The sequence below is a fragment of the Podarcis melisellensis genome (assembly GCF_964234715.1).
Source record: "Podarcis melisellensis genome assembly, chromosome: 7".
Taxonomy (NCBI): Eukaryota; Metazoa; Chordata; class Lepidosauria; order Squamata; family Lacertidae; genus Podarcis; species Podarcis melisellensis.
The window spans coordinates 48,626,369-48,652,916 of NC_138539.1; the positions used below are offsets into that span (position 1 = coordinate 48,626,369).

At 39.6% G+C, this 26,548-nt stretch overlaps 1 long non-coding RNA gene across 1 annotated transcript in view; it reads left to right on the forward strand.

Moving 5' to 3' along the window:
* The window catches only part of LOC309373702, a 151,140-nt gene that overhangs the window by 106,004 nt on the left and 18,588 nt on the right, over positions 1–26,548 (forward strand). The window contains exon 3 of the long non-coding RNA XR_014170134.1: positions 4,873–4,934. This is a non-coding gene — a long non-coding RNA (uncharacterized lncRNA). The remainder of the gene's footprint in view (positions 1–4,872; positions 4,935–26,548) is intronic.

Genomic DNA, 26,548 nt, shown 5'->3' on the forward strand with positions numbered 1-26,548 from the left:
CAAGGGTCCTCACCTACATGACTGCCAGTGGCACTAACAGCATTGGCCACCTGGGGGTCTTCTGCGTCAAAAAATCGCCAAAAAATGAACTTCAGATTGGCCAGTTGTGGCTGGTTCAGTGGACGTGGTTTAGGGAGACAGAACTGGGGGAGCTAGTCTTCTCTCAGATACATCTCTATAGTATAAATTCCAGCTGTGCTGTGAGTGAGCGGCACAGTTGGAAATGGATGCCACCCCCCCACCCCCCATATCTCTTGGCTGTGCCTGAATGTAGGCAGACAGTTCTGTAGCACAACCTTGCTGTGGAATTAATTGGTTGCCATATTCAGGGCCAGGGAGGACTTTGCTTGCAGGCAAATGGGGCATGTCTGGAGGTTTTGCCTATCTCATATTAAGAGTCACAGCTTTTGACAGGAAATGCATTCAGTTGGATCCTTAGTCAAAACTAGAACCAATTTTTTACTTCGCTAAAGGGGTCCATTAGAGCATGCACCACTCTGGCAAGACAGTCCGCGGGCAGGTAGGGTCTCAGCCTGTGTACCAGATGCATACCAGCTGCCCTGGACACAGAATTGACCTGTGCCTCCATGGACAGCTGTGAGTCCAAAATGACTCCCAGGCTGGGCTGCGCACCTGGTCCTTCAGGGGCACAGTTACCCCATTCAGGACCAGGGAGTCCTCCACACCTGCCCGCCTCCTGTCCCCCCAAAACAGTACTTCTGTCTTGTCAGGATTCAACCTCAATCTGTTAGCCACCATATATTTCAAATATGATAAATATATAATTTCTTACTGTGCAAGAAGGTAAAATGAAGCCAAGACATTCCAATCACCTTTTTACTTTCTATGCCTATGCAACATGCACTGGACCTGATTTTAATTAACTACTGAATGTCTTCTTAAAATATATTAATCTCTCTCTCATGTAATCTTTTCAATTACTTAAAAGTTTAAGGTAGAAATTTTCTGTAGGTATATTTTACTACACAAGCCTACCATGGAAATTTACTCATGTTAGTCAAAATCTTGAATTCTCATTCTTTTCTAGGATTAGCAAATATGGCAAACTTGCTTCATAAATATCCTAGAAACAAATTTTTGCCTTGAAAGGGGTTTTTAATAGTCACACCCAGTTCTTGGGGTCAGATTAGGATAAGGACCAGCTGGTTAAGCCTACACTTTAGGCATGTGTAATATTTGTTAAATCTGTATGCCAAGAAATCTGATAACAATGGATGCCATGCATATCTCAGCTTGTTTTTAAAGGAGATTGTGCTATAGAGTGTTTTCTGCGCATATTGCTTTAAAGTTCTAATATTCTCTTGCATAACATAGGGGAATAATATATATAATTGTGTTTAATAGTAATTATATACAAGACTGCAGTATAGTATCTTTAACTTTTGTATTAATATAATTCTTACCCATAAATAAACATCATTATTGAAAGACCTAATGTGATCTGCCCATCAACATCAGTCGTGCAAACTGTTGAGGGTCCTGCACAGCAATAAATTGTAGAAACCAATCTTCACATATGTATATCAACATCTTACATAAGGGAGTGCACTGAAAAAATAATAAATCAGTTTCATGCCTAATTCTTCCCCCTGGATTTCACATTTACACGGGTTTCCTTGAATGAGATGGCAAATGGCCCATGAGGAAACCATGGAGTTCCAAAGGAGTCCTAAGCTCCTGATTCGATAATTGTGCCTTTAAGGTATATTGAAGCACTTGGTTCAGAGATAGCAGGGCTTACTCCAGCACCTAGGAGCTCAGTTTGGCTCTGGCTGTTGTAAGAGCAAGTTGGCTGCCTTGATGATGTCTATACCCATCAGACTGTGTCTGACTAATGGGTCTTCCCAACTGATCAGCTTCCTCATCTTTCCCTTCAGATTTCTGCTATATTTTTCAAGTACAAACCCCTAACAAACCCCAGTCTAGGATCTGAATGTTGCCAATATACGTTAGTGGTTAAGGTGTCAAACTAGGGCTGAGGAGACCCAGATTCTAATGAATCTCACTGAGTGATCTTTGGCCAGTGACTCTTTCTCAGACAAACCCCCACCACAGGGTTGTTGTGAGTATTAAACCAGGGGCAGGGTAAAAACCTTGTATGCCTCCTTGAGCTCCTTGATGGATGGAAGGAAGGAGATAAGTGGAGTAAATAAATAAACCATTGTTTCCCAAAGTGGGGGATACTGCCCGCTAGGGGTGCTGGAACAATCCAGGGGGGTGGTAGTAGCCTCGGTTGCAATTGGGGGGGCATTGAATAAAAATAAGGGGACAGTGGAAGCATAAAGAAATACGGTAAGTGAAGAGAAGAAAATTTTGAAAAACCATTCATACATGTTTCATCTGTTGTGTGATGACGCTTATCGCCAGGTTGAGTGCCATTGCAGGACGGCAACAACGCCTCCCTTGGCTCTGGAGGCGAGGGGTTTTCCTGGGCTTGGGTGAACCCCTTTCAGCTTCATTGGGAAGTGGAACACAGCTTAAAGAAGGTAGATTACCAGGGGGTGCTGAGTACCTTTTTTATGAAAAGGGGCAGTAGGCCAAATAAGTTTGGGAACCCCTGAGACAAACCATCTGATGGATCTTCTTTTTTCTCTCAATCAGACTGGGACCCAGTATTTTTGGAGAAGTAGTGTTTGGAGGATTTTTGCTCTATAACCTATTAAGATTGGAAGCTTGTCACCATACTTGCCATGAGAGGCTGCACACAGAAGAAGCATAGGCATGGTGTTTCTAGGCGAGTTTCTAGGCATGGTGCAACTATCCACAGCGGAAAACAAAACAAATGATATTAGCAATAACCTTTGAAGCAGTTTGAATAGCAGTTCCAAGAGATGATAAGAATTCTAGGAAACCCAGGGACAATATACAAAGGACATCTAGTGGTCTATCTATTCTAGCCCGGACAGGTGGCTTATATGGAATGCTGCAAGATATTAAGATATAATAGGAACCAAATACTAATGTAATGCTCCATGTAAGATTTAAATTATGGGTGAACTATTGCTCTATTTCAGGCTAATAGTTTGATCCAATGCACATACATTCACACATATGATTTATCTTAAGAAACCTTATGTTAGAGCAGGGATGGGGACCCTCAAGGATGGGGAATCTCAGACTCATAGTGCAAATGTGACTTTCTAGGCCTCTCTATTTGGCCCCTGAGATTATGCCTGCCACTGTGTTAGATTATAGCTATGACTCCTGATCTGTGCTGTAATCCCATGCATGCCCCACCATGGGCCCATCATGGTGCCTTTTTGCTTGTTTATCTTCCTTTAGCCATGCAGTAGTAGACCTATTGATACATGTGTGAGGATGTAACATTTGGCTGAATTTATGGAAGATGAGGAACCATGGGCATAATCCAATCCAGGCTGAAGTGCTATGAGGGGCAAAGAAATTACTCTAGGGGATTTTACCTGGAAGGGAACAAGGCCTAGACACTGCTTTACCTGCAGCACATTTGCAAAGCTAAGTAGGGAACGTCTGGTATGGTTTCAAATTGGATGGAGAAACCACATTTTAAGATTACTGCATTGCAGACGGTTGAAGAGTTCACACTCGGGGTCCCTTCCAACTCTACAATTCTGTGATTCTAAGCCTCCTGTCTGGAAGCATCCATTGTAGGGGCTCATCCACACTTTAGCTTGTGTTGCACAGGTCAGAGTGGCTTTCCCCTTGCCACTCCCTTCCAAGGGAAAATCCGTTCTTTAGCGATAGAGCAGAACAAATGGCAATCTGGGGAAAACTCAAATTGCTGTTTGCTCCAACTGAGAGCTAAAATGTGCTTTTCCCTGGAGAGAAACAGCAGGACACTAGGAAATGTGAATAAGCCCTGAGTTGGTTTACAGAACCAGCACAACCAAATATTAAAGTTTTGTCCTGAACTGTGCTACCTAGATTGGATTGCTTCCCCATAACAAACTCCTTGCAGGTGGAAACAATTGTGCCAAAGGATGACTACTACTACTTCTTCTTCTTCTTCTTCTTCTTCTTCTTCTTCTTCTTCTTCTTCTTCTTCTTCTTTGTGAGTCAACATTCAAACACACAATGTTTTCCTTGAGGGCACAGTCCAGGAAAAATTAACATATTGATCCTGCTGTAAAAATGGATTGCACTGAGAAGTGATCCAGGAATGACACTGTATTATTGGACCCAGACCCTTTTCAATGACTATATTTAGAAGCTTGAAGAGTTTGATCTTGAACATTCAATTGTCCAGAGTTCCATGAGGATTGACTGATAAATTTAATAACAGGAGCAGCACCTTGCCAGCTGGCAACTATATGGGCAAGACTTTTATGCAACTTTTTGGATATCCAACACATATGTACAGTCACTTTTCAGAAACTTTATTGAAAGTTTGCATCCTGAGTAGACTTTGCTGTTTATATTATCTGACATCCACATATTCCAAAAGCTTTTCAATATGGAGCAACCTGAGGATATTTTAAAGAGAACTAAGATAATAGGATATCTGATCCAAAACATTTAACATGTGGGAAAGCTCTCTCTCCCTACCCCTTCCTTTTTAAAGAGAAAATGCAGTTCAGTCACATAAAGCCATGATACCTATAAAAACTTCCACATAAGTGCAGATTTAGCAGTATAAATGGTCAACTTTAAAGTGCAGTTAGGACTAACATTTTCTCCTTGGCTTCATTTCAGAGCCTCCACATGAAGGTTTATGAACACAAAACACAGAAGGAAGATTGTGTTTGATTACACTGACTGTTAAATGTGGCCTCTTAAAAAAGCTGAACTTCTCAACTTGATTATTTTTTAAAAGATACTTCAATAGACTTGAACATTCTGTTTGTACTCTCCCCCCCCCTTTCCCTTGTGCAGGATTTTGCATCAAACAGATTCTGGAGATTGAAAAAAGAAACTTGGTTCAGCTGTTCAGAACTGTAAGTGAAGAGTTATATACTGTATATATAAAATGTCTGTTGAATAGTGAAGTATTTGTGATATGTCTTCAGAAAGATGTCCATATTTTACAGTAGAGCCAGAATTGTTTTAAAAATAGCAGTTGAGCTTAGTTACCTTTAGTCACATTACCCAGCATCAATTTTTATGTGTAAGATTTTCCTATTGTTCCTAAATAGTAAAGGTAAAGGGACCCCTGACCATTAGGTCCAGTCATGACCGACTCTGGGGTTGCGGCGCTCATCTCGCTTTATTGGCCAAGGGAGCCGGCGTATGACTTTTGGGTCATGTGGCCAGCATGACTAAGCCGCTTCTGGCAAACCAGAGCAGCGCACGGAAACGCCGTTCAATGGCTTTAAAGAGGATTGGATGAATGAATGGATGATAAAGTTATCAATGGCTACTAGCCACAATGTTGCTGGAAATTCCAAGTGAGGAGAGTGTTGTTGCATCCATGTCCTGGTTGGATTAGATGGGCCTTTGGCATGATCCAGCAGTGCCATTTTTAAGGTTTAAGGATTTATTTTCTATAGCTCTGCAGCTTTCCCGGTTCAATAGTTATTTTAATAGTAAAATACAGGTATCGGCAGATGTTTTTCCATTGCTTTGTTAAGATGGCTATTTTGAAGGTAAAACTAGGGGTGAGAAGCAATAGCACACTATGGAAGGCTCATCCTTCTGAGCTATTCCTGATTTGGGGGGAGAGAGGGGAAATACTTGGATCATGCCTGTGTTAATCCAAGATGAGCAGGAGGAGAGCTATCTCATATCTTCAATAGCTCCTCTGTCTCTGACCTCAGCACAATACTGAATTCCACTGGGAAAATGACATTCCTTGCTCTTGCCTTTCATTAGTTAGTTTGAGGCAGGAATTATTTTTTTAAACAGGTTTGTCTCACATGTGAATCATGTTTTTGGGGCAGACCTTTGAGTGACCTTGGGTACTAATGATGGCTACTTTAGGCAGTACTCAATTACGGTGGTTGTGGGTAGCCAACAGGATGCTAAACCTAAGAAATGGTCTTGTAGGGTTTGTTATGCATATACCTACCCATGCATATACTTACATTCTGCTTTCTTTTTATCTTTCATTCCCATTAAAGAGAAAGTACCAATTTCCCAGAAGAAATGGAACATTAGCTTCTTATTTAATAACAGCTGAAAGCTATCTTTTTTTTCTTAATGTTGGGACATTTTCTCTGGAAGACATGTTTGCAGTACAAAATGATTCCACTCTCCCTCTTACGGCACCATTAACAATTTACTGTCATTTCTTTAACATACTGTTAATGTTGAACTTGGTATAATCTCTAGTACTTTTTATATGCTGTCTGCTGGCGACTGTAGCAGACCTTATGGCTCCAACACCTATTTTCCCTAAGAAAAAGTCACAGCTACTTTAACCAAGCCAAAGTAAAACACAGTTATGAAATATGACTTTTGTCAAATAAAGTATACTAACTAGTATCCATCTGGATCCCAGAGTGAACAAGAGAGAGAGAAGTGTTTTATTTGTCATAGTGTTAATCAACATTAATTTGCTATACTTTGGCCATTATTCCAATTAAGCTTCTGTAATGCTAAAACATTACTGCTACTATTATGTTCTAGATTAGAATCTCAAGTAATTATTATGTTTTACTTTAAGCCTACCCTTAAAGACAATAGATAATTAAATTTAACAGCACATGAGAATTGTAAACCACGAGTTTGGTTTCATTTTCATTCAACTTCTTGTTTCTAATATTTCAGGTATTTTTGTAATCATATTGTTTTCAAATGCATTTCTGCTCATGCAGAAGCTTGTATTATTTTGAAATGACAGACCTTGCAGCCTGTAGAGAAAATACCTCTCTGGCTACATTTGGCTCATTTGTTGTCCATTCCTGGTGCTTGTTTAAAGGTGTTTGAGAGCTGATTTAAAAGCTGTTAAGCTTCAGCCTAGTGATGGGTGAACTCTCCTCCACTTGATTAGGTATTGATTTGGTCTTTATAAGTTTTTTGGGTTAGCATTCAGAAATGGATTGTAGTTCTTTCTCAGTTTGTAACGTTGGCTCATACATGCGGAATTGCACACAGGCACATTATTGTATTGTTCCCTTGGTTTCATTTGCCTTGCACTCATCCCACTCATTTGCCATAGCAGGGAGCTACCTGGAAGCTCAGCCACCCTACCTCCAGACAAATACACTTCCAAAATAAAGAGTGCTTTAGAGATGGCTGGGTACCAACACACACACACAAAAGAAATGACCCCAATCTTATTTAAAACATTTGTATCCTGCTCTTCAGTTTTAAAAAAGTTCCCAGAGGAGCTTACAAAGGTTAATAATAAGACAGCAGAGAAAATAGTCATCAAATAAAAGACTGCTTGGTTAATTGGTCTGGGTCATGAGTTTTATTGAAAGTTATGTGTTAGCTAATGTTACAAATGTCAATACACACTACCCAAAAAGCATGTGGCTTTGAGGGTCCTAGCCTATAGAATGCTGACTGTTCATGCATTCTGAGTTAGAGAAGAGCTTCTTGGAGAAATGGCACTTGATTATACAGTATAGGTAAGCATTACAAGCTCAATGATTTTTCTTGTAGCATATTTTGTAATTTGTTATTTCACCTTTGTTTTGGAATGGTCTGAAAGCAGACCATCATAATCATCTGCATGCTATTAAAGTGATTTCCACAACATTTTACTTTTGTTTTAGACTTTCCACTGTGTATCATGAATGTGCTAGTTACTTCGTAATAGGTTTAACAGTTTGTATGCATGGTTTGTAATGAACATTGTTTCCCGCCACCACTCAAAAAATGTTTGCCTGAACTGCAGCTACTACTATACTGCTAAACTACTTTTTTCATAGTTAGCAACTATGTATGATGTGACTATACTGGCAATTTGAAGAATTGGCTCTGTGTATGTGGGGACATCCATCACTTTCACCGATCCTTCAACAGTTAAATCCCTATGAATTCATTCGTGAACTGTGGTTTCCTGCCACGTAGTGTGTCCTTCTCCACCAGAGGCATAAAGTCTTGGTTGGTGCTGAGCAAAGCCTCCATCCTAATAGAGTTACTAGTAGTTGGTTATAAATGTGAACATGACAAGCAACTTATGATCTGATGAATGAGCTGACCTTAGATCACTGATAGTCTGGTTTTCTGGGAATGGAAATTGAATAAAATAGGCTTCTTGGATACAGTTGGTGGTGCCATCAATCAACCACTTTCCCTAAACAACTCTTGATAGTGAGAAGAGTGTTAGATCATATCCGTGGGGGAAGAGACATAGCTTAGTGATGGCATACATGCTTTGCATACAATCTCTGGTATCTTTAGGTAGAGCTCAGGAAGATTCATATGTGGACAGCTGCTACCAGGCTGTATAGACCAGGGTTAGAGATGAAAAAAAATCCCCTAAGCTAGATGGACCAGTGGTCTGACTCTTATTTAAGATACTGAACTGCAAGAAATGGGGGATAGTAGTGGAATTGTATTATCACGCGGCTGAAAATGTCCTTATTATTATTATTTATTAAATACTACCCTGGTGCAGATGGCTTTTAAGCATCACTGGCAGACCGGAGTGGATTCATCCAGCTCACAGTCTGCCAGGGATGCTTCCACACACTAGTGGACCTCTGTTTGGCCCATTTAAATTTTGCAGTCTGGGCGGAAGTCCTGTCCATTGAAATTCTGTCTGCCAGAGATGGTGGCTGACCAGTGAAGGACCATAACTGCCTACCAACCAGAAATGGGTAAAAGGAAAAGGGACTCCTGACCGTTAGGTCCTGTCGCAGACAACTCTGGAGTTCCGCACTCATCTTGCTTTACTGGCCGAGGGAGCCGGCGTTTGTCTGCAGACAGTTTTTCTGGGTTATGTGGCCAGCATGACTAAGCCGCTTCTGGCGAAACGAGAGCAGCGCTCGGAAATGCCATTTACCTTCCGCTGGAGCGGTACCTATTTATTTACTTGCACTTTGACGTGCTTTCGAACTGCTAGGTTGGTAGGAGCAGGGACCGAACAATGGGAGCTCACCCTGTTGCGGGGATTCGAACTGCCAACCTTCTGATCAGCAAGCCCTAGGCTCTGTGGTTTAGACCACAGCACCACCCGCATCCCTTAGAAATGGGTAAGTGATCATTAAATTAATATACCGCCTTTCATCCATAGATCTCAGGTCAGTTTACAACATAAAAATACATTATCTAATATTATCTGATAATAGTTTTATCTGTTGTATCCTGGTGGATAGCTCTCCTGCCTCTCCATGTGGAGTTGGACTGCATGGCCTTTTGGATCCCATCCAGCTTTGTGGTCTTGCTTGGACGTGCGTGGGTCTGACTTAGCCAGATACCACTCATAGGTGAAAATCATCAAGTAAACAAAGCAAACTACGGTATTTTCTGTCTATGCTGCCTCTGATGAGCTTAATTGTTTGGAAAATACAGAGCTGAAAATAATACAAATGTGTTTTAAAATGTTATTTATAAAAGAAGAGGGTGAGTTGATATTAACATGATTAAAATCAGCTGTTGTTTAAAGTAATCTTCTGCATTAATCTAAAGCAAGAGGTGCTAAAATGCCTTTATGGCATGCCAGCAAGTGATAAAAACAAGAAATAGCAATCTTTATGGAAAACATTAAAGGCACAGCCTTTTAGTCTCAAAGAAAAGAGTTCATTCATGTTAAAATCAAGTTGTTCAGATACATATATCACAAAACTATTCCCTTTTCTAAAAAAAGTACCTTTTACTTTAAACAGTAATAATTTCTAATATATTGTAACTTTTTTCTAGTAGCCCTAGAATTTTGATCTGATTGGATCAGCCGGGTATGTTGTGACTGGACATCAAACTAATGAATTTCTCAATTATTTTCTCTCAACATCTCACTTATCCTTGAAAGCTGTTGTGCCGAGCTTGTTTATTTACTTGGATGTTACTATCCCACTGTTCTATGATGAAATCAAGCTGAAGGCAGTTCATATATATATATATATATATATATATATCTCACAACAAAATGGAAAAACAGATCTAACCACAAAATAAGCAACAGAAAAACATCATAATACAACATCTTCATAAAAACATATGAGGTAAAACATATCAGAGGCTCATCTAAAAAGAAGAAGAAGAAAGGTCTTCTGCTGATGTGCTAACGGTGGCATATTAAGCATGCAAGTAGAGAAGCAGCAGCATCCTGCACGGCTCAACTCTGGCAATGCCATCATAAACAGCAACTGACAAGTATTTGGTTTAGAGACTTCCATCAGCCAAAATGCTGTTAGGGCAAGCTTCACCCAACAACATAAATAAGATACAAAAGCTCTTTAAAAACAAAAAAAGCTATAATAAAATGGAATAAATAGCAATGTCACAGTACAACTTACAAAATATGAATCATCTCAATCTAGAGATATGCACACCTGGACGATCTCTTGAAATAAGTGGGATTCAAGCAAAAAGCTAAAGTCCCAATAACATCATGGTGGAATTGTATCATCTTAAAATTTTGAATTGTATCTAATGGTCCAATTGCCCACCTCAATTTTACATTTGAGCATTCAATTTTATTTTTTTTAAAAAAGATCTCAGGTAAGAATACTCAGAGAATGGTAGTGTTTATATGTCACTAGATGCCACTGAGTGGAGAGCCTCCAACAGCTATAAATTTTCCAAAGTGCACATGCAATATACTATGCACAAACACCATGTGTGACAATCCATGTCTCAATTGCCTGTTGCTTTGAGCACAGCAATTTAATTTTTTTGCCTCGACAATTTGTCATAACTGAAGCATTTCTCATTCTGCTTTATCACCTGTCTTCCCTAGAGGGAAGGCTGGAGAGAGAGAAGAGATCAAAGCAAGGGCTTCCCAGGTGGGCTTCCTTCAGGAAGAGGCTAGAGGCAGAGAGACAGCCGTTCTTATTCTCAACTCAGATCTAAGGTGATTTAGCAAAAAGATGCACCAAAATACAGTATTTCTTATTTAAAAAACCCAGGATAGATACAGGATAAGTATGGATTATGGCTAACATCATGTGTTCACTGCTTCCCAAACCAGTGGTAGGACCACACTGGATACAGAGTAAACAAAAGTGTTTTCGCTTCTAGAGACAGTGTGTGTGAATCGCCAGTGACAGATAAAGCAAAGCTAGACATTAGAGATAGGTATTAAGAAAGAATTTAAAACAGAAACCAAAGGGATAGATACAGTGGTACCTTGGGTTAAGTATTTAATTCGTTCTTAACCTGAAACTGTTCTTAACCTGAAGCACCACTTTAGTTAATGGGGCCTCCCGCTGCCGCTGTGCTGCTGCTGCACGATTTCTGTTCTTATCCTGAAGCAAAGTTCTTAACCCGAGGTAATATTTCTGGGTTAGCGGAGTCTGTAACCTGAATTGTATGTAACCTGTAGCGTATGTAACCCGAGGTACCACTGTACTGGAAAATATTCTTGCTATATTGAATGGCTATTAACAAATGCAAAAGGACATATCCAGTTTTAAGGAATGGGAAGCATGCAAAGATGGGGAGTAAAAAGGTACATGAGGAGAAAGGGGACAGAGAGAGGGAGGGAGGGAGGGAGGGAGGGAGGGAGGGAGAGAGAGAGAGAGAGAGAGAGAGAGAGAGAGAGAGAGAGAGAGAGAGAGATGCAAAGCTGTGAGGATATGAGTTGTATAATAGGTAACTGAAAAGTGTCAAGGTTTAATCAAAATTAATAGTAAATCATGACAGCAGAATTGTAAACCAGGACACCGATGATAACAAGGAAAGCCAATGGATGTATCTCAGTAGATATCTGATACTTTGACTAAGGAGGGGAAGGTGTAGAGGAAAAGCTAAGATAACACACATACCTCTCCCCACACTGGTTAACCTTGGTAAGGAAACATGAGTCACTGAACTAAATAAAGTTGGGAGAAGATGCACTGAAAATAACACACAACACCCTGTAATTCAGCTGAGTATCCTTTCCCCTCCCCCCAAAACAAAACAAAAAACCTAACAACAACATGAAAGTCTCTTCCTTTTAAGTTGCTCCTTGCCAAAGTTTTGCTTTTCTTGCTGTAGAAAAAGAACCCTCTGTCCAGGGGGTGAAATTCCTCCCTTTCATTTGGTAAGGGTGGTACCACAGACTTCAAGGACTAATCTGCACGCAACAGCTCTGATGAGAAATGCCAAGAAACAGCCCACTTGGAACAAATGGCAATAAAGAGTTTTAAATTAAACAAAATTAGGAACTCACAATATACACATGAAAAATTAATTTCCAGACATAAAGTTCCACAGATGAATCAGTTTAAATCTGGAAAATATTAATATTCCCAGTGCATTACAAGGCCAGCACCCCTTGAGCTGCAGCTCATCCTTCTTGTAAAGGCAATGACATGTAAAGAATAATAAGGCTTAGGAACCAAATTATGCTTGCAAAACATCACTGCTTGCAGTGCACCAGGGTTGCTAAATAAGGTTGTAAAGTCAGGATAGATCTGGATAGATGGCCCTTTAAGAATCACACTCTTTCTGTGCAGAATACCCACATTAAACACAGATCCAGGATATTTGGAGGATCAGCCAGGGAGAACAAGCACATAGATAGGAGAGCCAACAATGTCTTCTGAGGTAGTTAGGCCCATTCAGTATCTTACAAGCTTTTTCTTTTTCTTGGACACCACTTCCCATTGTTCCATTCAGCTGCAAAAATTCTCTTTGCACAGTGCAATATAGCAAAGAAGGCATTTCCACAAACCATCTTGGCTGTGAGTCCTGGAACTGCTCCCTGCCTTGCAGGCCTTTCCCCACCTGGCCTGCGTATCCTCAAACCCATTGAGGTAAAAAACCTGGGGATGCATCTTCCATGTCACATGACCCATGTGAGATCATGTCTCTGGGGGGAAAAATCAGGGCAAGGTTGCAGCTCAAGATCAATGTCAAATGGGCACTGTACTCACACACAAAATAATAGGATGTCCCAGGTTTTCAGGACACTTGAGGGATGTTGGCCTAGGAGAGTGGAGCCCTGAGTGACTCTAGCTACAAAAAGCTGAGGCTGCTGAACAGACCTTTGGGCTTGGGGCATTGCTTATGGGGTTTTGTTGGGGGTGGGGTTGTTATTGATATTAATTTTTTGTATCTTTATTTTATATTTTATGATTTATGTAGCAGTGGTTCTGTTTGGTTGTGTACTTTTTGATGTTTTATTTATTGTTTATGACTACTTTTATCATGTTTGTAATTATGTATTTTTCATGTTGTATGGCACCTTGAGCATGGTTTTAACTTTGGAAAGGTGGCACACAAATAAGATGATTGATTGATATGCAGGATGCAACCCATATGTAGTTTAGCATGTCTGCCAGTCCCATGTCTGGGGTTGTGGTGATATTTCCAGTCACTGTACATATGCCGAGAAAGCTGTGGCCGGTGATCACTTCTCAGAGGATGTATCCCCCAAAGAAAAAGCCCAAGTATGCAGTCGTCATTATAAGATTCTGAACATGTGTGATGCACATTTTTTGCTATATGCAAGTGCCCTCTCTGTAGGGATTTTTAAAAAACATGTTTAAGCAGCACCTGAGGATTATATTTTTTTTAAGTGAGGATAAGCAACTGCTCTCATTTTGCATCTTTCTTGTTGGAGTTAAATGGTTTGAGAAGATTTAACTATTTTATAGGCTGACCCACAAAATGCTTAAATTATATTCAGTTCAAATAAGTGATTTCTTCTGGTTATAGAAATCCCTGAATTTCCCACAGCAGACTGGCTGCTCAGTTCCTTTGTTGTTTACCCATAACTTTCCCCCCAGTATCCCAAATCACAATATTCTTTTCCATTTTTAATGAACTATTAAATGTCAATATTAAGAGCTGAAGTAACTTGCACAACATGCTCTGTTGTTTCCTACAACACACTAATTTCCTCCATTTGTCATAAATTAATACCCTTTTGAAAAATATAATCTCCTCCAAGCATTTTCTTATGAGCTTTTACAGAAATAAATTTCCCGCTCACTATGGTTTGCAATATTTCCCAGTTCCCAGTGCATATTGTGACTCACATTCTCAGTTATGTTAGATCTCAATAACATAACTTCATAATCGCTCTCAGCCACAACATGCCTGTCTCCCAATAATATAGGATCCTCTCTCCAAATACTAGATTTATATTTATTCGCTAATGCAGGTACCACTCCCACAGAGACATGATCAGAAGGAAATTAGCCATGCACAAGTCTCTTTCTCTATTGCAGCAAAAAGTAATCTATTCTAGCCTAGTAATTTTGTAAATATAAATAAAATATGCAAAACTTCTCCATAGGTTGTAACATTCACCAAATTTATATTAATCCCTCCACCTCTAAATTCATCTCAAGGAATGTTTGTTTCTAACTTGCCTTTGGACCTACCAAAGGTTTATTTATTTCTATAACAGCATTGAAATTATAGCTGCTAACTGAGGTAGCTTAGAAGGGAATTACTGAAATTCATACAGGATAGGTATATCAGTAGCTATTAAACATGATGACTAATAGTGCAACTCTAAGGCTTAATAGTAGCCTGCAAGAAAGCCCTGAAATGGGGTGTTTGAGTCTAGCGACCTGCTGGATCCAAAGTGTGGATTCTCTTAAGAGACCCAATCCTTGGAGCTGTTGGAACAAAAAAAGCTCCCTCCCCCCAGTATTTCCTCCCTTGGCAACACAAGCCCTGGGGCTTGGGAGGCAGTTCTGGTTCTGTAGTTTTATTCTGCCCCACGGTTCCCTAGCTGGTATTTAGGATTATTACGCCTGTGAAATTTCCATGCCCTATAAGTAGTTCGCTGCAGAATGTTAGTTGTCAGGGGACAGGTGCGCCAACTCTAGGGGGCCGAGGTGTCTTTGGGCCCCTCAATATTTGTTGGAAAGGGGTCTGGCCCCCTTAGTGTTGAGGGGGCCTGGCATGTGCTGTTACGTGCGTTGCACGTTGCACATCGCAGCTTCAGCGGCTGGCTCCTCCAGACAATGTGTCCCGCGTGCAATGTGCGCTGAGCCCTCTCAATCTTGGGCGCAACCTGGTGCCTCGGCCAGTGGTTGTGGGAGTAACAGCAGGTGGTGGTTGGTTCTTATTATATTCTCCACCTAGTGCCATCACTTATGTCCGATAATGTCAAACTAAATATTGCCCTTCTTTGAAATGGCCTAGTGTCTTACATAAAGGACAAATATCTTTTGGAGGATTAACATTAGGAAAAAGTCCAGATTAAAGAAAAATCAATAAGGTTATACAACTGAAGCTCTGTAGCAACACTTCAAAGGCTAAGGCCAATAAGCTCCTGGCCACCAACTAATTCATGCTATTTTCTGACAAGAAGGTACAATTCTTAATAATTATGAAAACACATGAAGAGAGAGAAAGGCAGGGAGAGAGGTCGGGGGGGGGCGGGGGAGAGAAATTCTGTGAGTATTTTATGACAACCTCCCAAAACATCAGACGCAACACAGACGCCTATTAATTTATTCCTTTGCGTGGCCTGAGAGTGCTGACCTCCTATCTAATCCTGCCCTTCAGGGTTCTTCATTTCCAGCACTGCTCAACCCAGTCAGGCCTGTTTAACAATTCCTTTTCTGAATTAGGCTCTTTGAAGAGGCCCACTTTCTGTTCAGTGACATGAAAGAGATACTGATGCTGATTATCAAAGGCATGTGCTCTAAACCACCAAGCGTCTAATGCCCTGGGGAGGTAATATTATCTCTGCCTTTGGATTTTACATCCTCCCATTGCAAAGAAATTGGTTGTTAACTTGTAGCTCTTCTCTGTAACCCCTTTCTCTCCCCTCCTTCTTCAAACCCCTTTCCTTGCTAATTTTTCATGAGATATTAATCTGAAAGTAGATGAATTAATCGTTTAAGCAGGTAGGTCACACTAAGGCAGCATGTTATTTTTAATTCAATGCGCTAGGACTTTGAGATGAGTTGTACCAGAGTGCTTATGAGTGTTAAATCATAGAAACACAGAATTGTAGAGTTGGAAGAGACCCTGAGGGTCATCTAGTCAAACCTCTTTCCATGCAGGAATCTCAACTAAAGCTTATATAACAGATGACCATCCAAGCTCTGCTTAAAAACCTCCAAGGAAGGAGATTCTACCACCTCCTCAAGGAGACTGTTCCACTTTTGTACAGCTCTTATTGTCAAAAGTTATTCCAGATGTTTGGTTGGAATCTCTTTTCTTGGAACTTGAAGCCATTGGTTCGAGTCCTAGTCTCTGGAGCTGGAGAAAACAAGCTGGTTCCATCTTCCATGTGACAGCCCTTGAGATATTTGGAGATGACTACCATGTCTTCTCTCCATTTCCTCTTTTCCAGGCTAAACATACCCAGCTCCCTCAACTGTTCTTCATAAGGCTTGGTTTCCGTACCCTTGATCATCATGGTCGACCTCCTCTGCATACGTTCCAACTTGTCAATTTCCTTCTTATATTGTGGTCCCCATAAATGGGCACTGTACTCCAGGCATAATCTGACCAAGACAGAATAGAGTGGTACTATCTTATATTTGTGAAGCTGGTTCCTCCTGCCTAAGTGTAGAACATTACATTTGTCTTTGTTGAAATTCATATTGTTAGTTTTTGCCCAGTTCTTCAATCTGTTATGGTGATCTTGAATCCCAATTCTGTATTCTGTGGCATTGGCTACCCCTCCCAGTTTGCTGCCATCTGCAAATTTGATGAGCATCCCCTTAATCCATTCATCCAAGTCATTTATAAAGATGTTAAACAACAGCAGGCCCTGGACCGACCCCACTTGTCACTTTTTCCAGGATAATGAGGATCCATTAGTGAGCATTCCTTGGGTTTGGTCATAGTTACCACATCCAGCCCACATTTTACTAGTTTCTCCAACAAGAATATCATGGGGGACTTTGTCAAAAGCTTTACTGAAATCAAGATACACTATGTAGACCGCCATTAAACCAGCAGATTCCACACCTATATAAACAACTGGAATGATAGTAGGCATGATGAGCTTGTCTTGTGAGAAGAGGATGAAATATCTGAGCCACTATTACTTATGAGCAAGGGTGCAAAAGGGGATGTACTTTTGGAAAAGCAAATTCTGTAAGTAGGTATGAAGAAGAGTAAGTAACTTGGGCCATGGGGAGTGGGAGGCAATAAAGTATAAAAGGTACATTGAAGCAGTGGGATGAGGGCAGTGGTATATTGAGGTACATTGAGGGAGTGTGGTAAGGGAGGCAATAAAGTATAAAAGGGACACTGAGTCATGAAGAAATTTAGATTTTCACCAGTGTTTAGATAATTAAGTTATTCTAGTTAAGCCAATCAGATTGTTCCAAATAAGCTATTCTGATAAAACTGCTCAGGCGTGAGGTGGTTTTATTATATTTTATTGATTGATTTTACTGTATTGTTTTGTATTGTTTTTATTTCAATATGACCCCTGCTCCTCGAGATCACTTATAATAAAGGGCAGGATAGAAACCAAATAAATAAATACTGATTACAAGGCTAGTTGGTAGGATCTATGGGGATCAAATGCAGATCTCCAAATTCAAAAACAATTGTCATACCAAGTTAGCAAACCTTTATGGTTAAGTACCACATGACACACTCATGGGGAAGCAGTTGCCACGGAGTGGGTTGGGGGAGATGAACTATATTGTTCAGATTCTGAGATTCAATTTCTGTCATCCCCAAATTGTGACAATCACCTGAGATTGGAATCTGTACTTACAGAAGTATGTAGGTAGGCAATACATGTCTCACAAACCTCTTGTAGCCTCCAAAGCAATATGGTATGATTATCTGTAGCCTCTTTTCAGAGTCCAGTTATTCATCATTTTTTGGGTGTGGGTGTGTTAAGATTCTGTTTCACATGGTTGTAAAAAATAGCTATGTAAAATGCAATTTGATAAGATGTCTGCCTTAATGTCTGCCCTGAGAAGTTCCCTCAGAAGGTTAAGATACTGGGGTATGTTGCATGAGTAGTTTCCTTCTTATTTGCTTACAACATGTTTTATTACTTACCCACTATTTTCTAATATTACTTAGCCAAAAATACATTTTCTTTTTCTTCAGCAAAATGTGCATTCTTCCCTTATCAGGGCCATATGGGAGCCCAGATTAATGTTGGATTGTTTAACACAAAGTTATTTTGAAGAATTGGCATACAGAATATTCATCTGAAATATGTCAAAAATCTCTTTTAGCAAATGTATAGTTCAAAATTGGGCCACATGGAACTTTACCAAAAGAAGTGTATCTGGGCACTAGTTAAGCAACTAGACAGAAAACTGAGATTTAGCCAGAATGTCTGACAAGAAAGCCTTGAAGTAGGAATAGAAAACTTTCAGATGCTAATATATTTTATTTATTTTACTAATTGCACATTTGGGTATCCAGTGCTAGTACACTGCATATATAGTTTTTGTGTGCAGTGCCTCTGGTTGTGGACACAGAGAAACACCCTATTCCTGGCTCTCCCCATATGAACTGACCTGGAACCTGCAATCATAATCTTCTTTGTGTGCCTCCTCTACAAGAGGTCTGGAGGGCGGCAACACGAGAATGGGCCTTTTCTGTGCTGGCTCCCCATTTGTAGAATGCTCTTCCCAAGGATGCTTGTCTAGCACCTTCATTACATATATTTAGGTGCCAGGTGAAAAGTTTCTCTTCAACCAGGCGTTCAGCTGATTAACTTTCTATGGCTTTTTAAATGTGTTTGTGGGAGGAGGGTTATTGGCTTGGTTTTGTTTTATTATGTATTTTGTACTCTTCTTTTGTATTTTTCTGTTGTGAAGCACCATGGGATCTTCGGATGAAGGATGGTACACAAATCATGATAATTATGGATTTGGAGTACAGTGTGAATTCCTTTTGAACTCTGTGGAAGTTCAGTACTGTCTTTTAGTTCAATAAGCTATGGTCTGGTGCAGGGCAGCCAAAACCTGTGGTCCTCCTAATGTTGTTGGACCAGAATGTAATATGGACCACTGATATATAGGAAGCATACTGTTCACATTAAACAACAGTATGGATGAACCCTTCCTTACCAACAGCCACTCTCTCTGTCACTTCTCATGGTCATTTGTCTAGCTACACCGGGCATCAGTTTCCTACCAATTACTACTTCCTTTCTTTGGTTGCTGGCCTAACCTGACCACCAGCTTATATATTCCTGTGTCATATACATCCATTTGGATTCCTGCCCCAGGCTGGTTGTTGACCTACAGCGCATATATATAGAGAGAGAGTGGTACCTCGGGTTAAGTACTTAATTCGTTCCGGAGGTCTGTTCTTAACCTGAAACTGTTCTTAACCTGAAGCACCACTTTAGCTAATGGGGCCTCCCACTGCCGATGTGCCGCTGGAGCACGATTTCTGTTCTCATCTTGAAGCAAAGTTCTTAACCTGAGGTACTATTTCTGGGTTAGCAAAGTCTGTAACCGGAAGTGTATGTAACCTGAAGCGTCTGTAACCCGAGGTACCTCTCTCTCTCTCTCTCTCTCTCTCTCTCTCTCTCTCTCTGTGTGTGTGTGTGTGTGTATGAACATGTAGATTCTACAGGTACACATTTATGAAAATTCCAGCTATAATCACACAGCTACTGCTGTATGCACAATCATTAAGATAACATCTGATCCATCTGTTTTGCTGTGGTGGCTTTGAAGCTGCATAGCCCGTTGGCCTTCTGGAGGCAATAAAGCATCATTTATTTGTGATTAGCTGCATCCTGCCTGAAGTCATACATTTCTTGTCGCAGCAATATAGTAGCGAGAGGTTACACACAATAACAGTGTGTCTGTCTATTGTGCCCAATATGCCCCAAGTATACAGATGAAACACATTGGTGGCCTAAACCGTGTGTCCAGTAAGTACACTTGAAAGACTCTAATTATAGCATAGACAGAAAGCAAAGCTTCAGCTTTTACCAAAGCATAGCAACATGCTAGAATTAGCATCCTTTCCAGACCTATGAGTGTGTGAAAAGGGGAGATCAGAATTAAGCCTTCTGCCATATTTCTCGACTACCACACTTTTAGCTCAGTGTCCAACGAAACTGAATCGCCTCAAGGTTTGTATATCTCTTATTTAGCTATAGCAATCATTACTATTACTTCCTACCCCACAAAACAAAATTGAGTGTGAGGAGTTGTTGGATCAGGATGGTTTGATAATAATGATCACCATAATCTGCTTTTGGGGTCATAGGTTACACTTGCAAGTACCAGTAAACATATTCAGTGAGGTAAAAGTGATTACAAGATCCATATATTCATGCATGGGTAATGAAATGATGAAAGGAGCTTGTTTCCAGTCAAGCAACCAAAAAAAAGTCACCTCTCACCTTTACTTCTGATGTCTCATGATTGCTTGTGCTGAAGGAGTTCATTATATTTTTTTTAGTCTTTGTTAAAATTCACTAGTATTTTAGTGTGTATTTCTCCTAATACGCACTATTTTTTGCATGCAATTTTGCCTAGTATGCACATTTTTCAAGCAATTTCCAGTAACAGAATGCATTTTGGGTTGCCGTTTTCACTATAATGTGTATTTTAATGCACCCTTTTATCTAATATATGCCTTTTTGTACACATTATTTTGGACTGGAGAACTGCATTGCGAAAGTGTGAATTTCAAAGATTTCTTCAATTCAAGGATCATTTCAAGAAGTGCAAATTAGGTAGGTTTGCATTAAAATATGAACTGAACCAATTTCACCCACATCCCTATACCTTTTCGTGTCTGTGCGATGGCATCATGTATTTAGTTGTACATACAAAGGCTTTATCGATACAGGTAGCACCTTGCTTGAAGGCTATGGGGCAGGATCACTCAACACATCCTTGTACCCATGCTCCATAAGACTGGAGTGATATTGTCTGATACTCCATTAAAAATCATATACTTCATAAAACAACATTTTCAAAAATATTCACTAGCTGCAAAATGTGTACATTTTTATTCAGCTGTTTTAGAACCTGTCCTTTGAGCATAATTAGATGAATGGTGGTGGTGGTGGTGATGATAATAATAATAATATCAAATATCAAAACTTGGTTAGTTTCTTTGCCAGATGTTTTTGAAAGCCTGTATTTTTGAAGACTGTGTATTAACATGGCCAATTGGATCTGTTTGCAAGAAATAGTTTCTGAACCCATTTTCCCCATTCTCAATCTTTTGCACATTAAAGTACAGAATCGTCTTTGTTTTATTTAAACATGGAGTTAAGAGAAGGCTCTTTCCCCTCTAGCTACAACATTCAACCATAGTTTAGCAATGATCAAAGAGATGCTGGTGGTCTAAAGCCTGGATTGTTCTATTTTCCCAGTTGTCAACACTTGCCTAGCATATCCTATCGCCCAATTCTGGGTTGTTGTTTTTCTCAGTAGAAATTTTGCATACAAAGCAAGAAATGTAGCTTGTGGTTAGGGAATAATACCATTCTTTTTAACCATCCTCAGTCAGCTATTTCAGTCTTAGGAAACCACATTTCAACATTGTTTGCATGGGCATGTTATGACATATATACATGGATAACTGATAAAACTGATTTTAATATATTAAATTGGTTTATTCCCCCACCATACACTTCTTTTCCACAAAGCTCATAGTTAAAACTAGAAATAATATAAATAGTTAAAACTGCTGAATTTGTTCTCACAAGATGTACTGGTGGCCACCAATTTCAATGGTTTTAAATATGAATTCGACCATGAGGATACAACTGCCAATGGTTGCTAGTTATGATGACTGTGCTCTAATTCCACTATCAAAGACTGTATGCTTCTGTATACTAGTTTCTGAGGATCACAGGTATGGAGACTCCTGTTGTATTCAGGTCCTCCCTGTAGGGTTCCCATAAGTTTCTGGTTGGCCACTGTGAGAACAGGATGTAGGACTAGATGGTCTGATCCAGCAGCTGCTCTTGCATTATTATCAATGGTTGATGTTTGAGACTTTTTATTGGGGATAATGGATGGGTTTTGAGTTACAGCTTTATTTTATACGCACTTAGCTGATGCAAGGAGTAGCACTCAACTAAATCTTTACTCAGAATAGACACACTGAAATTAATGAACATAATTAAGTTAGATCCATTAATTTCATAAGGTCTTCTCTGAGTACAAGTTAGTTGAAGACCACCCGTGGTGTTTTAACTTTTCAACTAATGATGTCTGGTTGGCATTCCCCTCCCCTCCTGATTTCTGCATCCACTTTTTTCATTGTGACATGCAGCTGTAGCAACACAATTATGCTGGCATTGTACACCACAAAGTATATTATGTTCATATAATGTTGCATTGGGGTTTCTTCAAGTTGTTACCTGGGAAGCTGAGTGGGGTGTGGGAAGGATTGGCCTGTAAATCTACATTTCTTTTTTTCTTTTAAGAACTGCAGTGGTGTTTTTTTTTGGGGGGGGTCATATATATTTGACATTAATATGGAATTGGAAGGGGCAAAAATCATTCACTCGTTGAACTGCAGGTAATTCATGCTGCAACCCTCTTTTGATACATTTATGATGTAGCTTCCAACATAGTTCATGTCAGTAATGTTTGTAAATAGAAACAACCATTGACTCATCATTAGCAACATTCACTCATTTATCCATTCATCATTCCAACATGTCTGAAAGTGGAAGGTCAACTGACTTCTGCCTCTTTGGAGTAGATGCCTCTTTGGGTACTTTAAACTATCCAAGCCTGGATAGCTCAGATGGTTAGAGCATGGTGCTGATAATGCCAAGGTTCCAGGTTTGATCCCTGGATGGGACAGATGAGACAGTTGCATATTCCTGCATTGCAGGGGTTTGGACTAGGCAATCCGCAGGGTCCCTTCCAACTCTACAGCTCTATGATATCTACAATCCTTTTTTTCAAGACAGGCTCTCCATCTACAGTGTATTTGTTTTTTGTTTTTTAAAAATCCACATACTGAGTGATTGTCAAAAGAAAAACTCTGTCAAGCAGTGGCTTATTTAAAGGGAAACACAGCTTCTTCCAACATGTATTGTAGTTGTCCAGTTAAGAAACCATAGCCCTTTTATAACCAGAGTGATTCTAGAACTGAGCAAGCCAGACAGTTTGAAGGTGGAGCCAAACCATAGCAAAGTAAGCCAACAATTTGAGTCAGGTCGGTGAAGCTGACTAAGTGCATATGAGTGCTCAAAAGAAAATACATCATTGATATATGAGGTCACTGCGACCGCCAGATGAGAATGCCAGAACAGGCTCCCTGCCTTGGCTCTGCTGTGCTCAAGCATATGCAAAGCAGAGTCTTGGGCCAGATTTTCAGCATTGAACGTGATCTGGGCTTTCCTCAATGTGAGAACCTTGCATGGATGTGTGGGGTAAACAGCTTGCATTTCATAGACCCCAATGTACGAAACAGCAGCCAAGTAATGAGACTCCACAGCTTACAAGTTTGATTCCACTAAATTTATGTATCCCTTGGGTATCATGAGAACAACTGACTTGCCAAAATAGCTGGCATATTCAAACCCAAGCCCTATGGTTTTCTTAGTACATTCTAAAGGCCTGATCCTATTACCTGCTATACTAGCTAAGTAAATGTTAAGGATCTGGTGTACAGCAGCTGCTATAAGACTAGAACGATGTCATGCTCTATGTATATCATTGCAGTGCCATACTAACTTGACCCACTGTCGTGATCGCTTAACGGCAATCCCTTAAAGGGAGGAAGAATCTCAAATTGTTTCAGTAGAGTGTATCATCAAATATTCAAATATACCAAGAACCTTAAAAATTGCAACTCTGAATACTTTTGTCTTTTCAAATATGGGAATGCTATGAGCTTTGCCAACAGTAGGTTTTGTGCAATATTAAAATTAGATCATGAACCTTAGACATTACAGTTATGGAGACTTATTTGTCCTCTCAAATGCAGGATTGTTATCAACTTTGCTAATATATATTCATCAGTGTGATCTTAATGTCAGCTTAGGATAGATTCCCATGCTTCATTGCTGAGATGGTATGGACCTCCCACACAACTGAAGCCACTTTTGTTTTCATTTGGAAAGCCACTGGTTTCAAAGCAGTCCTATGTCGGTGGGGGGGGGGGGTTTGCCTATAATAAACCGGCACTTTACTTAGTAGAGCTAAGAAACCCAACTGAGTAACAAAAATACTGGTTATGGTGGTTTACAATTAGCACTGAGGCAACCCTAAAGTCTCTTACCATCTAACACATTTCGGAATAAGACCGATGTTTTCATTGACTTCAAGATAAATGAAACTAACAAGTCCAATTTGGCAAAGTATTGTCAGATTTTTAAAAGCCTCAAGCATAAGAGCTGTTGGGATCTGGGCTTGTGACTTGCAAGTTATTGCTAACATTAGCTATGTTAATCATTTCACTCTTGAGAAAATGACAGGAGGGAGAACTTTGGCTGATCTTTTGAGTTTTTATAAATCCCTGTTGGTTTTGCAGTCCCCTCTCTAGATGTATAATTACCCGCCTGGCTCCTATTTTGGTATTGTTTTATTGTTTACTCTTCTTTAGTTCAAGTCACCAAATCTGAGCAAAACATTGCCTCCTGTTGTGTTGCAAGCTTTAAAAAAGGTCAGATTTGCAGGAGCAGGGAAGCTTTGAATTACTTGCTGGTGTTTAAAGATGATATAGGAGAAAAGATCATTTCAAAGCCTCTTGCTGTGCGTTTCTTAATTAAAATTCTTTCTAAAATATAAATGTGGGGAGAAGGGAGGAGTAGGACAGACTGACTTCTCTTATTTGTTGAGTTTGATTTTTAAAATCATAATGCAGTTTTGATAATTTATGCTGCAAATATTGGTGCAAAGGAATGGCAAGTACAATAATCAACAACTAACTTAGCACCAGATGTGATCCTGCACTCAAAAGCAGCTTTGCAGACAAAGAGGAAACTGAAGTTCTATATTCAACCCAGCTTAAAGTTCCATGGATTTCAACAGAAAAGAGTTAAGCATATGTTTAGCAGCTCACGGAGCATATTAGGACTTGAATGTGCTTAAATCATACAAATTCCGGTGTATTCCAATGTGGTCTTCCAATCCTGCAATTTACATAGTATGTATTTGCAATGATTTAGTTAAGAGGAGTAAATTTATTCAATAAATAGAGCCTAATGTCAGGAACAAATGACCTCTACCATAGTGATTTTTTCCAGCTACATATCCCTTGCATCTGCTGACCTGCTAGAACAAAGCTTTCCAAGCTAGGGCTTAGGGACCTATTTCCATATATGCTCTATCTTTTTTCCATATGGTTTACAAAGTGCCTCTGAGCAATTTGAACACAATGCATAATGTTGCTGGGGGTAGCCGAGTCTGGGTTCTCGACCATTGACTTTTGGTCTCCAATAAGTGTTAAGCAAAGACAATGAAGTACGGTGATCATTGGCCAGGGAGTGGGGGAAGAATACAGCTTTGTAATCCTCCCAGAGCATAGCATATCTGTGTCAAATATATGTATGTAGTATGGCAGAGTGAGAGCACATAGAGGATGGTAGCTGACTAAACTATACTCCAAGTAGACCCATTCAAACAAATGGACTTAAAGTAATCATTACTAACTTAAGTCCACTGGTTTCAATGGATCTAAGTATGCCTTAATTGGATGCCAGCCATAAAATCCATTATAGTAATACAGAGAACAGATAAAATCCAAACATATTCAGAGGAGATTTTATCAGCTGTGTTAAGCAAATACATCTCTTGCCTGGTTCTAGGAAAAAGCAACTTAAAAGGCAAAACCCTAAGTAGCCTAACAATGGCTTTCACTCATGTGTAAAATTTGCAAAGGCCAGCTGTCAAATCTCTGGTGGAAAACAGTATTTTTTAAAAAACATGGTAGCTGGCTGGTTGCCATATTGAAATATTGAAGTGTCTGAGAATTTGTGAGTCTTTCTTCAAAGAGTATCCTTCACCTCTTCAGTAACTAACAAAGGTGCTGGCTAATAGGTATGAAGACAGCAGGCAATCACAGGTTCTTATTGACAATAGTTAATTTTACCTTTAAAAAAAGTTCACTTTTTCACCTTAAATAGTCATCACTGATTGTCTGTGATATACACATACACCATGTACACATGATTAATATAAATGTATTGTATGAATTCCTTCCCTCACTCAAGCCTACAATTTGCTAAGCAGATCACAAATGGGTGCAACTGGAAATGGAACTTTGCACTACTTGGTTCACATCCTTTCAGATAAAAATACAAGAATTTCAGTAACATTTATTTGATTATATCCACTTTGAATTTTCTGCACAAAAGTGTATAGGCAAAAGTAACAATAATAATTCCTCCACATTACTGTACTCTTTCTCTGAGCTCTTCTGATGCCTACAAAAAAAGTTCTTGTTTAGGCATGACTAACCAGATGTGTAAACCTGACATGTTTTTTAATCTGGAATTTTAGCTTGTAGTGTCATTTTAACTGTTGATTTTATTCTGATTTTTCAAAACTTCAGATTTTATTGACAAATTTAATGTTCATTTTATATTATTTATAAACTGCTTAGAGGTTGGGTTTACAATTAAGTGGTATACACATTTGCTTACATGAAATAAAATAAATAAATTACATTT